Source organism: Ranitomeya imitator, chromosome 5 (genome assembly GCF_032444005.1).
Source record: "Ranitomeya imitator isolate aRanImi1 chromosome 5, aRanImi1.pri, whole genome shotgun sequence".
Taxonomy (NCBI): Eukaryota; Metazoa; Chordata; class Amphibia; order Anura; family Dendrobatidae; genus Ranitomeya; species Ranitomeya imitator.
The window spans coordinates 174,654,439-174,668,556 of NC_091286.1; the positions used below are offsets into that span (position 1 = coordinate 174,654,439).

At 44.5% G+C, this 14,118-nt stretch overlaps 1 protein-coding gene across 2 annotated transcripts in view; it reads right to left on the minus strand.

Moving 5' to 3' along the window:
- Positions 1-14,118, minus strand: part of GNPAT (glyceronephosphate O-acyltransferase) — a 433,316-nt gene that overhangs the window by 25,115 nt on the left and 394,083 nt on the right. The window lies entirely within an intron of this gene.

Sequence of the window (14,118 nt, forward strand, 5' to 3'; positions counted from 1 at the left end):
TAGACATGGTACATAAAAACATCCAATAAACAATTTTGGAATTGCATTGTTTTACAATTTCGCTGCACTTGAAATTTTTTCCCCCATTTTCCAGTACACTATATGGAAAAGTCAATGGTACCATTCAAAAGTACAACTCGCCCTGCAAAAAATTAGCCCTAATACAGCTATATTGATGAAAAAAAAATAAGAAATATATGGCTCCTGGAAAAAGGAGAGGAAAAAATGAAAACGGAAAACGGCCCCTGGGCGGAAGGGGTAAAAGGGGGTGGTCTGAAACGAAATTTGAAGTTCATCCTAAATGTCTATATCTAATGTAATCATTGAATCACATTTCTAAAATATTTTAAGTAACAATGTACGACGGCTCCCTCTCTGCTGTAGCTCTTCTTTTTTTTCCACTTCCATTCTGAATACATTAAATTTGCGACCCCTTAGCGCATGCTGGGATACTCCAACGGATCTTATCAGGGGGCTCGGCTGCGGTCACTAGGGAATTTTTAATTAAAAGTATACTAGAAAAATGATTCTAATTATTAAATTAAAGGGGTTGTCCAGTCTTAGGCTACAAGTCTGCAGTCACTCTATGAGACTGCAGACTTGTGAATCTTTACATTGGGTGCACCACACGCTGTAAGGATTCTCAGGAGCCAAAAGCCACAGACACATGTCTGCTAGTATGTGATTTACATACTTCCGTCCACATTCCAGCTAGCCTGTTTCCGCCTCTCTCAGTATACCGGCATTGAGTGAAGCTGCGAACATCTAGTCGGCATGTGACCGCATGTATGAAAATGATACATACTGTCAGTCATGTGCCCACAGCTCCTGGCTCCAGAGAAGCCTCACACCGTGCAGCGTGACATAGGTTACAAGTTTGCAGTCACTTTAAGGCCAGACAAGTAGACAACCCCTTTAAATAGACATTTAGGGTGAAATGTTGTTGCAGACCGCCAGACCACCCCTTTAGCCTCTGCATGCTTTCATCCAGATCCACAAACTTCTCATTTGCTCAGGGAAAATCCACAGAGCTCGTGACACACAGTGTACAGTGTAACACCCCCAGCCCATAACACTACATACAGTGCAGCACAGCACAGTGTAGGATTCCCCAGCAAATAGCATTACATACAATGCAGCACAGCACAGTGTAGGCTTCCCCGCCCCATAGCATTACATACAGCGCAGCACAGTGTAGGATTCCCCAGGCCATAGCATTACATACAGCGCAGCACAGTATGGGATTCCCCAGGCCATAGCATTACATACAGCGCAGCACAGTGTAGGATTCCCCAGGCCATAGCATTACATACAGCGCAGCACAGTATGGGATTCCCCAGGCCATAGCATTACATACAGCGCAGCACAGTGTAGGATTCCCCACCCCATAGCATTACATACAGCGCAGCACAGTGTAGGATTCCCCAGCCCATAGCATTACATACAGCGCAGCACAGTGTAGGATTCCCCAGGCCATAGCATTACATACAGCGCAGCACAGTGTAGGATTCCCCAGGCCATAGCATTACATACAGCGCAGCACAGTATGGGATTCCCCAGGCCATAGCATTACATACAGCGCAGCACAGTATAGGATTCCCCAGCCCATAGCATTACATACAGCGCAGCACAGTGTAGGATTCCCCAGCCCATAGCATTACATACAGCGCAGCACAGTGTAGGATTCCCCAGGCCATAGCATTACATACAGCGCAGCACAGTATGGGATTCCCCAGGCCATAGCATTACATACAGCGCAGCACAGTATGGGATTCCCCAGGCCATAGCATTACATACAGCGCAGCACAGTGTAGGATTCCCCACCCCATAGCATTACATACAGCGCAGCACAGTGTAGGCTTCCCCACCCCATAGCATTACATACAGCGCAGCACAGTGTAGGATTCCCCACCCCATAGCATTATATACAGCGCAGCACAGTGTAGGATTCCCCAGGCTATACCATTACATACAGCACAGCACAGTGTAGGCTTCCCCACCCCATAGCATTACATACAGCACAGCACAGTGTAGGCTTCCCCGCCCCATAGCATTACATACAGCGCAGCACAGTGTAGGATTCCCCAGCCCATAGCATTACATACAGCGCAGCACAGTGTAGGATTCCCCAGGCTATACCATTACATACAGCGCAGCACAGTATAGGATTCCCCAGGCCATAGCATTACATACAGCGCAGCACAGTGTAGGATTCCCCAGCAAATAGCATTACATACAGCGCAGCACAGTATAGGATTCCCCAGCCCATAGCATTACATACAGCGCAGCACAGTGTAGGATTCCCCAGCTCATAGCATTACATATAGGCAGCACAGTATAGGATTCCCCAGGCCATAGCATTACATACAGCGCAGTGTAGGATTCCCCAGCAAATAGCATTACATACAGCGCAGCACAGTGTAGGATTCCCCAGCAAATAGCATTACATACAGCGCAGCAGTGTAGGATTCCCCAAGCCATAGCATTACATACAGCGCAGCACAGTATAGGATTCCACAGCCCATAGCATTACATACAGCGCAGCACAGTGTAGGATTCCCCAGGCCATAGCATTACATACAGCGCAGCACAGTATAGGATTCCCCAGCCCATAGCATTACATATAGGTAGCACAGTATAGGATTCCCCAGGCCATAGCATTACATACAGCGCAGTGTAGGATTCCCCAGCAAATAGCATTACATACAGCGCAGCACAGTGTAGGATTCCCCAGCAAATAGCATTACATACAGCGCAGCAGTGTAGGATTCCCCAAGCCATAGCATTACATACAGCGCAGCACAGTATAGGATTCCCCAGCCCATAGCATTACATACAGCGCAGCACAGTATAGGATTCCCCAGCCCATAGCATTACATACAGCGCAGCACAGTATAGGATTCCCCAGCCCATAGCATTACATACAGCACAGCACAGTGTAGGATTCCCCAGCAAATAGCATTACATACAGTGCAACAGTGTAGGATTCCCCAGGCCATAGCATTACATACAGCGCAGCACAGTATAGGATTCCCCACCCCATAGCATTACATACAGCGCAGCACAGTGTAGGATTCCCCACCCCATAGCATTACATACAGCGCAGCACAGTGTAGGATTCCCCACCCCATAGCATTACATACAGCACAGCACAGTGTAGGATTCCCCAGGCCATAGCATTACATACAGCGCAGCACAGTATAGGATTCCCCAGCCCATAGCATTACATACAGCACAGCACAGTGTAGGATTCCCCAGCAAATAGCATTACATACAGCGCAACAGTGTAGGATTCCCCAGGCCATAGCATTACATACAGCGCAGCACAGTATAGGATTCTCCAGGCCATAGCATTACATACAGCGCAGCACAGTGTAGGATTCCCCACCCCATAGCATTACATACAGCGCAGCACAGTGTAGGATTCCCCACCCCATAGCATTACATACAGCGCAGCACAGTGTAGGATTCCCCAGCAAATAGCATTACATACAGCGCAGCACAGTGTAGGATTCCCCAGCTCATAGCATTACATATAGGCAGCACAGTATAGGATTCCCCAGGCCATAGCATTACATACAGCGCAGTGTAGGATTCCCCAGCAAATAGCATTACATACAATGCAGCGCAGCACAGTATAGGATTCCCCAGGCCATAGCATTACATACAGCGCAGTGTAGGATTCCCCAGCAAATAGCATTACATACAATGCAGCGCAGCACAGTATAGGATTCCCCAGGCCATAGCATTACATACAGCGCAGCACAGTGTAGGATTCCCCAGCCCATAGCATTACATACAGCGCAGTGTAGGATTCCCCAGCAAATAGCATTACATACAGCGCAGCACAGTATAGGATTCCCCAAGCCATAGCATTACATACAGCGCAGCACAGTATAGGATTCCCCGGCCCATAGCATTACATACAGCGCAGCACAGTATAGGATTCCCCAGCCCATAGCATTACATACAGTGCAGCACAGTGTAGGATTCCCCAGCCCATAGCATTACATACAGCGCAGTGTAGGATTCCCCAGCAAATAGCATTACATACAGCGCAGCACAGTATAGGATTCCCCAGGCCATAGCATTACATACAGCGCAGCACAGTATAGGATTCCCCAGCAAATAGCATTACATACAGCGCAGCAGTGTAGGATTCCCCAGGCCATAGCATTACATACAGCGCAGCACAGTATAGGATTCCCCAGCCCATAGCATTACATACAGCGCAGCACAGTATAGGATTCCCCAGCCCATAGCATTACATACAGCGCAGTACAGTGTAGGATTCCCCAGCAAATAGCATTACATACAGCGCAGCAGTGTAGGATTCCCCAGCAAATAGCATTACGTACAGCGCAGCAGTGTAGGATTCCCCAGCAAATAGCATTACATACAATGCAGCGCAGCACAGTATAGGATTCCCCAGGCCATAGCATTACATACAGCGCAGCACAGTATAGGATTCCCCAGCCCATAGCATTACATACAGCGCAGCACAGTATAGGATTCCCCAGCCCATAGCATTACATACAGCGCAGCACAGTATAGGATTCCCCAGCCCATAGCATTACATACAGCGCAGCACAGTGTAGGATTCCCCAGCAAATAGCATTACATACAGCGCAGCAGTGTAGGATTCCCCAGCAAATAGCATTACATACAGCGCAGCACAGTGTAGGATTCCCCAGCCCATAGCATTACATACAGCGCAGCACAGTATAGGATTCCCCAGCCCATAGCATTACATACAGCGCAGCACAGTGTAGGATTCCCCAGCCCATAGCATTACATACAGCGCAGCACAGTGTAGGATTCCCCAGCCCATAGCATTACATACAGCGCAGCACAGTATAGGATTCCCCAGCCCATAGCATTACATACAGCGCAGCACAGTGTAGGATTCCCCAGCCCATAGCATTACATACAGCGCAGCACAGTGTAGGATTCCCCAGCCCATAGCATTAGTCTCACATCCCCACACACAGTGTAGTAGCACCCCAGCCCCTTATAACATACATGGTAACATACAGCCATCACCTCATATACTTCTTAGCAGCAGACCCTTACTATAGCCCCTCCCCCAGCCCACCTCAGTACACAGTAATGCACACAAGGAAACCTGTTACCACACCACCTTCCCTCACTGCACACCGACTATTAGATGCTTTTTGCATCTTACCATTATTTCCCGTCCAGAGGCTGCTGTGTGCAGCAGGAGAAGGAGAGAAGCCACAACGGCAGCCCAGCAGGAGGCAGAGCCAGCACCGAGCACCGCACATGTCCCGGCTGCAGGGGTCCAGGGAAGGGAAGGAGCCCATGAATCCTCATCAGCCGCTGCTGCTGACAGGAAGTGCCGGCGTCCTGGCTGCAGAATTTAAAGGTGCAGTGCTTCTAAAGCAGCAAGTGGTCAGGAGGCCCTAAATAGCTGCTCAGGGACTGGCCCGGGGGGCATATGCCACCCTGCCACCTGGCCCAGTCCGCCCCTGGATTGAGGCATGTTTAAAGCTTGAGGGGAAAATGCCAGTTGTTAGTGATAGGTTGAAGAGATGGGTTAGGGTTGGGATGAAGACTGTGGTGAGGTTTGGGATGAAGTGGGATGGGTATATAGACTCCTTCAGACATTTGATAAAATCCACCATTATAGATACTAACAGGAGACAAGCATCCAACATCAGTGGCCAGGAGAGAAAGGCCATAGAGTCTTTGAAAACCAACAAAGAAATCAACATTAAACCTGCTGACAAGGGTGGTGCAATAGTCATGATGAACACATCAGACTTTATGAGGGAAGCAAACAGACAACTTATGGACACACACTACTACAAAAAATAGGAGTCGGATCCTACACAGGACTATTACAAGGAACTAAACAAGTTGGTATCTTGTCTTCCCGACGAATCAATACGAGCCGATGCCCTGATACCAGAAAGTGCAAGAACAGGGACATTCTACATGGTTCCCAAAATCCACAAATCTGGAAATCCGGGAAGACCAATTATTTCATATGTGAGCACCCTTATTGAGCAGGTATCTGGATGGGTAGAGGGTATTCTTAAACCACTGGTAAAGGATACACCCAGCTTCATTCAGGACACAACTAACCTATTGAATAAATTATCAGCAGTAGGTCTTCTACCAGAAGGAACCATCCGGGCCACCATATATCTTTTACTCAAATATCCAGGATGGATTAAATGCCTTTAAATTCTTCCTGGAAATCACAGGTACTGATGCTGATTCTGTAGTGAAACTTATAAAATTTATTCTCACCCGCAATTACTTTGAATTTGACAACAAGATATATCTACAGGAGACTGGAACAGTAATGGGAAGTAAAATGGCCCCACAGTATGGAAATATTTTCATGGCCAAGCTTGAAAGCGACTTTTTGTCCTCATGTCCCATCAGGTCTCTGGCCTATTACCCCACATTGATGACATTTTAATCATCTGTACGGAGTCTGAGCCACAGCTTAGGACGTTCCATGAACAGTTTAATCAATTTCATCCCACCATCAACTTAACCCTCAACTACTCCTGCATTGAAATTATCATTTGGACACAATAATTAAGTTGCAGAACAATGAAATAGAAACATAAATGGGACAGTTTCCATCCAAAACAGATAAAAATCTCTATTGTCTACAACCAAGCCATCAGATACAATTGTATATGTTCAAACCCCATGGATAGGGATGAACACCTTGGTCGCCTTAGAAAGACCTTTTTGAATTAGGGCTACCATCCAAGAACAAATGAAAACCAGATTACATGAGCCACCAGAATATCAAGGAATCACCTGCTACATTACAAAGCTAAAGAAGAAAATAACCGGGTACCTCTAGTAGTCACCTAGAATTCAAATCTGGAGGTGCTAAGGGGAGCTGAACGGAAATTACAACCTTTACTACAAAAAGATGCCCGCTTACAATCCATTTTTCCAGACCCCCCACTACTGTGTTTTAAGCAGCCCCCAAATCTAAGAAGTATCATTGTCAGAAGCTCCCTGTCCTCTCAAACAGCTGCAGGAACTTGCAGCCAGAAAAAATTTAAAATCTGTCCATTTATAAGGACCATGGATAAGATAAAGATCCCCAATTCACATCGCAACTACAAGATCCCACCCAGGAACTTTCAGCTGCATCACATATAATGTGTTGTACCCAATTATTTGTACTAAATGTCCAACTGGAGGTCTTTATGTAGGGGAGACAGGGCAGAAACTGAGAACAAGGATGAACTTTCATCGCCACACAATAAGAGAAAAAAGAATGGATCTACCTGTGGGAATACATTTTTGTCTCCCTGATCATAGCATTATGGACATGAAATTACTTGTATTAAAAGGTAACTTCAAATCTCAGATATACAGGAGAGTCAGGGAATATAAGCTGATGATGACCTTTGACACACTCAGTGCAGGATTGAATGTGTCGCATGGATTTGTGTCTTTTTACATCAATTAAGGAATTTGCTCCTCAGACCGTGTGGGGGCATCATAACATAGAAGAAGACCCCAATGAGAGGACCATAAAACATTAAGACTTCATTATCTATGAACTGTTCCAATATTTATGGACATAACTGTTTATCACTCTCACATAATGGTAATTCTGCTTCACGTCACCAGTCTTATCTATGGCATTATTTCTGGGCTGTATTGTGCATAAATATGTAATTCTTCAGAATTTCTTTTAGTTTATGCCTGATGAAAGGACCTAAGTAGTCTTGAAAGCTTGCAATTTGTTACCATGTTTTCAGTTAGCCATTAAAAGGTATCAACCACTGAGGACTCTCAATTCTAAATATTTTTCCAAATGAAAATCAGACATTGCTTTTCAACCATGCCTCCACAGAATTTAAAAAAAATAAAACTCATGAACTAGGCCTGGACAGAAATGATGGTATAGCCCGGTTCACTATGTAATTTCGCCGGAATTTTCTGGAGAGTTTCAAATATGTACATTTTTGGAAAGGCTATGGTATAAGCAATAAGAAAAACAATGTTTCCATTTGCCCCGAGTCCTAAGTGGCCGCCATCTTGGATTTTACAAAATGGCTGATTTACATCGATTTTTGTTAATATCTCAGCTTGTAAGTAACGTAAAACTTAAATTTTGACAGCTAAACATACATTTTGAGTACTAAGAAATGCAGTGGTATCCAAATAAATACTCTATATACGACTACAAATTGTATCGGTTTATATTTGAACAAATTTTCGAACTCGAAAAGCAGAGAGTTAATGTTTTTAACTTTTGAACAACCAGAGTGTCTTTACATATCGCCACCATCACTGTCATCATCAGTTTCATATTTGGTCTGAGTGTCCTCGTCATTCATACACTCGCTGTCACACTGACAAAGATCGGTACAGGATAAGTTATTTTTTCGGCACGAACACCTTGAAGAAGAACAGTCATGTTTGCATTGACAACTAATCATCTCGATTATTGCTTTTGGAGCTGGAAGAACATCTGTCATGGTTGGTTTCAACTGTCCATCCAACCCTTTGTGATAGCCATTCTTCTCGGGATCCAGCTGAGAATCCTGCAAAGCAATGTTAGCTTGTCCCCACACTCTGGCTTGGATATGGACTCTGAGGACATGTTGTTTTAGAGCTCCGAGTGTAGGAGGTAACCTGTCACTTTCTGCCATATGCTTGCAAAATAGATGCCATCGCAGTTCGGGAATATTCTTAATAAAAATGCCTTTTGGAGAGTAAGCAAAACATACGAAGGTAGCAAGAGTTGACAACATAGTTTTGCTCACTTCTTTTTCAGTCGAAAGCATCTGCAGAGAACTGATTACATCTGGTGTTGCGTTCATGTAAGCTTGCAGCCAGATTGCTTTGCCAATTCGAGAGAACCTTCCAGTTGTGTCAGCACCAGTGAATGCATGGAAGGCTGTCAAAGCCTTTGCTCTGTCTGCCCCTATGACTCTCCTTATTGGCTCTATCTCGATCATCCCAGAGACCATTGAAATCGATGTATTCTTCAGCATGAGGTCATAGTTAGCTATGACCAACACCAGTACATCGGTATCAGGGGAGAAGAAAACCATCCTTGCATCCGGTGGGTTTCGTTGTGTTGCCAAGACAGCTTGGTAGATCAACAGTGTGTCTGCTTCTTCGTGATTGTTGTCGTCGAAAACTAAGTTTTTGTTGCTCCTGGTACACCCTGAAGAACAAGTGATGACCAGTTTTTGTGATGAACTGTTGAACTCTAGAGTCTTTGCAGCAAGATAGTTGGTCAGGTCAGCCTTTGTCTTGTCATGTGAAAGGAACCTGTTCATTGGAATATGATTAATGTTTGTTTCATCTCTGACCTGGTACTGAATTGGTGCCTTTCCTTTTCTTCTTTTATCCCTGGTAGCATCCTTGAGAGAATTTTCCCTATACGTATCAAACACAAGGATTATTTCATCGTAATTTTCTGTGAGAGACATAAGCCTGTCATTGAAGCAGTAACTGAGATCTTTGACTGTCACTAGTGTTGCCGGTTTCTTGGCCATCTTTTGCAGAAGAACCATTCCATCTACCAGGGCTATCTTGCGACTTGGATCATCTGATCTTGTGTCCATCCTATCTTCTGGCTGCAGATCTTTCTGTGGAGTTTCTACTATAACCAACTTGTTAAGGAGACTGATCAGTTTCGATTTGTCATGGCATGGTAACATTGTACCATCTGGAGCAAAAAAGGCTCTTGGGGTCAGAGTGAATTCGTAGTTCCCAATGGCCACTTTCTGGTTTATGTCTCTGTTGGACCTTGCCAAAACCATCATTCTTCCATACAAGTCCTTGGTCTCCTTAAGATCAACAGTCTTGTCTCGGAGTTTTACTGTGGTTTTCTTGTTTGCCGACATGAACATCCTGTTGTTCTCCTTCTTTACTGGTGCCCATAGGCTAACATCCCCATTGATTCGCGCCAACACATAGTCTTCATACAGCTTTTGACCTGTCTCATCTGCATTCAGGATCATTTTTACATACTCATCAGGGATGTAGGCATGGGTGATTACATTGTGCAACTTGTCACCTACAACAGCAAATGGGTTGCCATGTTTCAAAATTGCTTCCTTAATCTTGTCAATAACATGATGACACTTCTTGACTGCACTTGGCCCAAGATCGTGATGCTCTCTGGTTTTGTCACGTTCTAAATCAAACTGTCTGGTATATTCTTTGACAACTCGGGAGAGTTCAGGTGTGGCCATGAAGAATCTCTGACGAGCATTGGCATTGTTCGAGATGCCGACTATGCCAGCATGGATTTTCATCAGCTTGTTCAGATGCTCGCATGCATGGTCCGCCCCAATGGATACAAATGGGATAGCACTTTTCGTGACTGAAATGTTACCCGCTTTCATTTCTTCCCATGTTTGAGGGTGATTTATTTTAAGGTCATGCATGTCCGTGATATACCTTGGCCACAATCGCTTGTATTTCATCCGGTCAAATGCAAAGAAGAGCTTGCTGAGCTGCTCTCCGGCTTGAAGATGAAGCTCAAGGTCTGCATTCCTGGTTGCAGCAACAAATAAAAGGATTGTTTCCACTCGCTGTAGGTAGTTCATCATTGACTTGAACATTGCATTTTTGGATCTCTGTTTCACCCATGTTTGAAAGACTGTGATTATGTCAGCAGTGGTCAAGGCCTCTAGTAGGGTAGTGCTTGCTTGTTTCACTGACTTACTTTTTGTGTTCTTGTTTTCCTCAGAACAGGCAGCTTCAATTCCCTCTGTTGCCATCAAACACACCTGTTTTAGTTCTGGATTATCAATGAAGAACTCGTCCAGCAACAGTTCATACAGAGCAACATATGTATATGTGTGAGCACGAAGAGCACGCTTGTAATGGGTACATTTCAGTATTTGCCTTGTTGTTGCAGACCCATACACATCACCTTCTATCCATGCATCATCAATACCCGAGTTCTCCGTAGAGGTACCCAGAGCGCGCAGGGCAGCCATTACAACATGTAGCTCTCCCAGTCGTGGAACAACGGTGCGTTTCAGATCAGGTCTTGCATCTAGAAGTTGGACAACCTTCTCATACAGAGCCATATCAAATGAAATAACAGTGGGATGATCTTCACCAACAGTCAACTTCCTCAGTTCACTTGCTTGCATGATCACAGTCAGCAAGGTTGACCACTCGTGTGCTAGCTCTGGTAGCAGTGGTAAGGCTCCAACGTTGGTAAATCGCTTGCTTTCGGACAACAGTGAGTTGTATCCTGACCATCCAGGAATTTTGCTCGATGCTTTCTCTAGTTGCTGCATTCTGGATACAGCAGTAGCAACAATCCATCCAAATTGTGAAAGTTGGGAAGAACCTGATATTTCCTTGTTTGTGACAAAGTGTTCTGATCTTTGGGTATGTTGTACTTTTGGCTTGTCACAGTGCAACATATGTACATGGTATGGAGTGACAGATAAAGTGTGGGCATCTGTTATCTTCAAGGGTGGTGCAACTGGTTCTCCAACAGCATCTACTTGCTGATATACAGCAGTAATAGTTCCATGTGTGGTTCCTTTCCCATCAGGGGTATCCTCTGCAAAGTCTGTGTTATCAACTGCAAAGAACACAAAGGTACCCTTCTTCAAGAATGGTGGCACGTAAAGACCTTTTAACTCTCGGGTGTTTTCTACAACAGCATTAGCCAAAGCAGTTTCCATTCGTAGGGTACGGCCATAGGGAACACAAAACCCATGTGAACTAAGAAGATTCATTAATTTCTTATCGCGAGTTGTGTGATGAACAGTCAGAGCTAGCCCCAGGACCTGTGGGTTTTCTCGTGCGTTGGGTTGTCTGAATACTGATGATTCGGTTTTTGGCTTGTAGTTGACCTGGCGTTTACTAATACTAATTAATTATAAAAAACTGCTGTAGTAAATATCTAAAACACATCTGCAACTAGTAATATTGCATTTCTTAGCCCTAAAATGTATGTTTAGCTGTCAAATTTTATTTTTATGTTATTTATAAGCTGAGATATTAACGAAAATTGGTTTTACGTCAGCCATTTTGTCAAATCCAATATGGCGGTCACGTGGGACTCGGGGCAAATGGAAACATTGTTTTTCGTATTGCTTATACTATAACCTTTCCAAAAATGTATAGTTTTCAGACTCTCCAAAAAAATCCGGCGAAGGCCTAAATCAATACATAGTGAACCGGACTAGTACACTAAACTTAATATTTTGTTGCACAACCTTTTGAGGCAATCACTGCAATCAAACGATTCCTGTATCTGTCAATGAGTCTTCTGCACCTCTCGACTGCCCACTCCTCAAGAGCAAACTGCTCCAGTTGTCTCGTGTTTGAAGGTTGCCTTTTCCAGATGGCATGTTTCAGCACTTTCCATAGATGCTCAATAGGATTTAGATCAGGGCTCATAGAAGGCATAGAATAGTTCAATATTTTCCTCTTAGCAATTCTTGTTTTTTTATCTGTGTGTTTTGGTCATTATCCTGTTGCAAGACCCATGACTTCTGACTGAGACCAAATTTACACACTGGGCAGCACATTTCTCTCTAGAATCCCTTGATAGTCTTGAGATTTCATTGTACCCCACACACATTCTAGACACCCTGTGCCAGATGCAGCAAAGCAGCCCCAGAACATAACAGAGCCCCCTCCAAGTTTCACAGTGGGGACAGTGTTCTTTTCTTGATATGCTTCATTTTTCCGTCTGTAAACATAGAGTTGATGTGCCTTGCCAAAAAGTTCCATTTTGTCTCATCTGTCCATAGGACATTCTCCCAGAAGCTTTGTGGCTTGTTAACATGTAGTTCGGCAAATTCCAGTCTGGTTTTTTTATGATTTTTTTCAACAATGGTGTCCTCCTTAGTCGTCTCTCATAAAGTCCACTTTGGCTCATACAACGACGGATGGTGTGATCTGACACTGATGTTCCTTGAGCTTGAAGTTCACCTTTAATCTGTTTAGAAGTTTTTCCGGGCTCTTTTGTTACCATTCGTATTATCCGTCTCTTTGATTTGTCATCAATTTTCCTCCTGCGGCCACATCCAGGGAGGTTGGCGGCTACAGTCCCATGGATCTTAAATTTCTGAATAATATGTGCAACTGTAGTCACAGGAACATCAAACTGCTTGGAGATGATCTTTTAACTTTTACCTTTAACATGTTTGCCTATAATTTTCTTTCTAATCTCCTGAGACAACTCTTTCCTTTGCTTCCTCTGGTCCATGTTGAGTGTGATACACACTTTATTACCAAACAGCACAGTGAGTATCAGTAGCCCTATATACAGGACCACTCACTGATTCCAAGATTGTAGACACCTGTGATGCTAGTTAGTGGACACACCTTGATTTAGCATGTCCCTTTTTCACATTATTTTCAGAGGTACCATCATTTCTGTCCAGGCCTATTTCATGAGTTTGATTTTTTTTTATTCTGTGGAAGCATGGTAGAAAAGCAATGTCTGACTTTCATTTGTTCATTTACCGTATTTTTTGCTTTATAAGACGCACCTGATTATAAGACGCATCCCCAAATTTGGTGAAAAAAAAAATATTTTTGTTAAATGGGAAGCCAGTGTCTGTCTTACAAATCATATATACAGTCTGTCCCTCATGCTGGTATCTATATAACCCTCATCCTGGCACAAGTCCCCCTGTGCTGCTGGCACATGGCACATTGCCCACTGTGATGCTGGCACATTGTCCCCTGCGCTGGCACAATGTCACTCTGGGCTGCTGGCACATTGCCCCCTTGTGTTGCTGGCACATTGCATTGCTCCCCTGTGCTGCTGGCACATTGCCCCCTGTGCTGCTGGCAAATAGTCCCCCCATCCCATCCTGGATATGGCCCCCCCGGTCACTATATTCCCCCCTGCTAGCACGCACGCATGATAAAATAACAAACACACGCAACTCACCTTCCGATGATGGCTCCGTGCTCCTCGGTTGCACTTCCTGTTTCCCAGGAATCAGATCATGTGACCTGGGCACACAGTGATGAGATCACTGTGCTGTGCCAATCACATGATCGGATATCATCACTGTCACAGGAAGAGCCACGCAGGAGCAGAGAGCACGGAGCCATCATCGGAAGGTGAGTTTGTTTGTTTCGGAAGCGTTCGTTATTTTA